The sequence below is a fragment of the Lactuca serriola genome, chromosome 3 (genome assembly GCF_051521515.1).
Source record: "Lactuca serriola cultivar US96UC23 chromosome 3, Lser_US96UC23_V15, whole genome shotgun sequence".
Classification (NCBI taxonomy): domain Eukaryota; kingdom Viridiplantae; phylum Streptophyta; class Magnoliopsida; order Asterales; family Asteraceae; genus Lactuca; species Lactuca serriola.
In genome coordinates this window covers 49,001,471-49,005,416 of record NC_136410.1, presented here as the reverse complement: position 1 = coordinate 49,005,416, position 3,946 = coordinate 49,001,471, and the positions used below count along the sequence as shown (strand labels likewise).

General features: G+C 41.7%; 1 non-coding gene across 1 annotated transcript; it reads left to right on the top strand.

Annotated features, from left to right (window-relative positions):
• Positions 1 to 2,347: 2,347 nt before the first annotated feature.
• On the top strand, positions 2,348 to 2,454 carry LOC145096462 (small nucleolar RNA R71). The gene has a single exon (XR_013703869.1). It is a non-coding gene; the product is annotated as a small nucleolar RNA R71 (small nucleolar RNA).
• Positions 2,455 to 3,946: the final 1,492 nt, after the last annotated feature.

Here is a 3,946-nt window from a genome sequence, read left to right as displayed (position 1 = left end):
ATATAACGGGTTGCCTCCCGCCAAGCGCTTCTTTTTGAGGAGTCATTAGCTAGACTCCTTCCCATCTACGTTTCGTCATCTCCGAGCATCGGGAACGCACGCCTAACTTTTTGTGATTTGTACTTGGTCTTGTAAGCGTGGATCTTTTTCTTGTAAGCCCTTTTTAATGCATCTCTTTTCCTTTTTACAGCCTCATCTTCAGCTGCTTGGGCTTCCCTTTTCCTCTTTTTCTTCTTTACCCCCTTCTTTTTCACCTTCTCTTGAACCTCCTTCTCTTTAAATTTAATTACTTCACATTTCATGATGGTCCGTGCTTTAGGTTTAGTAGTGAATAGGTGATCAGCTTCCCCCCTCCTTTCCTTTATCTCTTCGTTCGTTCCAGTGCTTAACCCATCTTCGAAATGAATCGTATCAAGACATGCTACATCGGCGTATTGAACTTTCCTTTCCTTTCCTCCTTCTGCTGTTTGTTCTTCTAAAGGATCATATATATTATCGAAATCCAAGGTATGTGAAGAACTAGTAACAGGCAGATCTAAGTCGGCCAAGTGTTTGCCCAAATCGACTGGACTCGTCGAGTCCAGTAAAGTGACTCGGCGAGTCGGAACGAATTCCATAAATTCTTGGGTTTTTTCTGAGTGGGCTCCTTCCAGTAGCTTTTCTAATTCATCCAAGTCCTTGTTAACATCTCCTTCTTCTTCAGAGTGTATCACAAACTTGCTTGGATCCTCTTTTAGCAAACGTGCAAGCTCTTTTTCTGATATCTCATCATCCAAATGGATCATTGAGACTTCTTCAATCTTTTTCTCTTCTTGCTTGATTTCTGGAATAGCTTTAAACGTCACAGCCTCATCACCCACTCTTAATGTCAATGTAGACTCACATATATCAATTAAAGCACACGCGGTGTTCAAGAAGGATCTCCCCAAAATAATTGGAATTTCAGGGTTTTCTTCCATTTCAACAACCACGAAGTCTACTGGGAAAATAAACTTGTCAACTTTTATAAGGATATCTTCACAAACGCCTTGTGGATGAATTATTGTCTTGTCCGCCAAATGGATCTTCATATTCACTGGTTTTGGTTCTGGTAAATTCAACTTCTTAAAAAATGACAAAGGCATCATATTGATGCTTGCCCCCGAGTCAGCTAATGCTCGGGTGAAGACCTTATTACCAAATTGGCACGGAAGCACAATATTTCCTGGATCACCCTTCTTTTTAGGTAGCTCACTCATCAAGACTTCTGCGACTTCAGCCAAATCCTTCCTAGCAGCAAAAAGGCCCTTAAGCAAGTTGAAGTATTTAGGGGTTTGAAGTATTGTTTCCACAAATGGCACATTAACTTGAAGAGCGTTAATATGATTCATGAAAGTTCTGTATGCTTCTACTTTTTCTGCAGGCATGGCTTTGGTTGGGTATGGCAGTGGAGGCTTATAAGGTTTCGAAGAAATGGCAGGTGTTTCAATTTCGCATGGACTCGTCGAGTCCAATGGAGTGACTCGGCGAGTCGGGTCGGGTTTTGCTGGCTCCGATTCTTCTACCTTTTCTTCCTTCTTATTGGAGATCCTTAGTGCTTCTGTAAATTTTTCTTCACTGCTGGAGGTTATTATGCTTACGTTCTCCATTCTTGGATTGGGTTCGGTGTTGCTCGGAAGTTGGCCCGGTCTTCTTTCATTCACTTGATGTGCAAGCTGTCCCAGCTGTTTCTCAATGCTGAGAATGGATGCTTGCTGATTCCTCAACATGTTTCTGGTTTCTTGCATTGCTACATCATGATCATTGTGTCTTTTCTCGGACGCGGTTATGAATCTTTTGAGCATATCTTATAAACTGGCCTTCTTTTCCGCCACCGGTTCTTCCTTTTGATAGAATCCCCTCTCCCTCTGTTTGTATTTCTCCTCCTTAGCCTTTTTATATTCTTCGTATGGGAGCCATTCCTTCTTCGGTTTCCTCCAATCTTCATCGTATCTATCGCCACTGGAATAAAATACTTGAGCCTTTTTATTTCCGCTCTCGTCTCGATCACAATCCTTGGTGAGGTGGGGGCCGCCACAATTTTCGCATCCAACCATAATAGCATGGATTGTTTGATCCATTTTCGTCATTCTTCGGTCTAGGCTATCGAGTTTAGCTATTACCGCTGCCATGCTATCGTTAACCGAGTTCACTGCTCCACGACTCACTTCGTTCCTCGGATTGTGGTATTCTCTAGAATGCTTGGAGAATTCTTCAATTAACTCCTTTAGGAGGTGGCTTTCTAGTGAGCGGGCCTTGTGAATCGAGTAGTTGCCTTGTGGTGACATTAACTCCATCATAAAAGATGGAGACCTCTTGTTGGCTATTAAGGTCATGGTGTGGGCAATTTCTAAGTAGGCTCTTGTACCTTTCCCAAGCTTCATAAAGAGATTCTCTAGGTTGTTGCTCGAAGTTGGCAATGGCTTTCTTTAGCTTGGCTATCTTAGAAGGTGGGCAAAAATGGTCTATGAACTCTTCTTTCATCTTGGCCCATGTGGTGACCGATCCGGGAGGGAGTGACTTTAACCAATCTTTTGCAGCTCCTTTAAATGTGACAGGAAGCATGCGAAGAAGCTGGATCTCGCGGGGCACATTGGGTACATTGAAGTAATCTGCCACATCATTTACTTCATCCAAGTGCTTATAGGCGTCTTCGTGATCTCTCCCGTGAAAAGGAATCTCCTTGAATTGAGCGAGAATATGGCCCTTTAGCTCAAAAGTAGCGGTTGCGGGAATTGCGGGTTGCACAAGTCCCGGGCCGATGTCATCACGTATCCTCTTCTTCCATTCCCCCATGGGGATTTCGTCAATATTAGCCATAGCGGTGGCTAAATCGTCTTCAAACTCGGATGTGTGCTCGTTTTCTTCCTCGGTCTCGTACTCGGTGTCTTTTTGGATCGGGTCTTCGATTGTCAACGATGCACTGGATGCTCCTGATTTGCTGCTCCTTTTCTTGCAAAATACGGATTTGAGGTTTTTGAGTGGTGAGTTATTTGAAGAAGCGGATTCTCCAACGGTTTTGCCTTTGTTTCTTCTTAATGCGGTTTCCGGATCTTCAAGAGGGGGAACCAGAGGCGTATCAGATCCTCGGGTCATGAACAACTGCAAACAAAACAAAAAACGCGTAAAAAGAACAAAAGAAAATTAAATCTGATTCATCTTACAAGCTTGCACATGAATTTACTCAATTTTCTTATTAATTCTAGTTTCATAGTCATTAATCCTAGACATATAGTATAGTGGTCACATATCATATGAGGTTGATAATCAATAGATGTTCATGCTAATCAATTATCTTCCTATTAACAGAAAATTAATTATTATTCACACACAAGGTTCTTTAGCAAGCTAAAATAACAAAAATTCACCAACTTGGAATTAATCCTACCAATCAATCAAACCATATTGTCAACTTTGTATCCCCAAACAGAAGTCTAAAGATTTTAGTTCATAATTAAAGTAAATAACAGCAAACAAACAAAGTCAAGTTGCTTAATCATATTGATAAAACAAAAGAATAAGTAGAATGATGAAATTGTGCCTTAATTACTCCCGGAATTGAATTCTAGCTTTCTTTGTCGACTTCTAGGGTTCTTCTGGCTTCTTAATCGCATCAAAACACTTCTGAATCGTCCCAGAACTCCCTCTAATCGATCTGTGGAGTTATCTTTAAATAAGCGAACCGACTCGTCGAGTCAAGTGGTGACTCGTCGAGTCCCTCTCATATTCCCCGTATTGCGATAACTATCTGGAATTCCGAGTCATTATCCTTCTGATTCCTCGACCGGACTCGTCGAGTAGGCTATCTGACTCGACGAGTAGGTGTTTTTTAGTGTTTTTCTTCTTCATTCCATTCTCGAGCTCCTAACCGCTTCTCCTGCTTCATTTTGCTTCCGAGCTTCATCTTTGGACTGAAAAACATAATTTA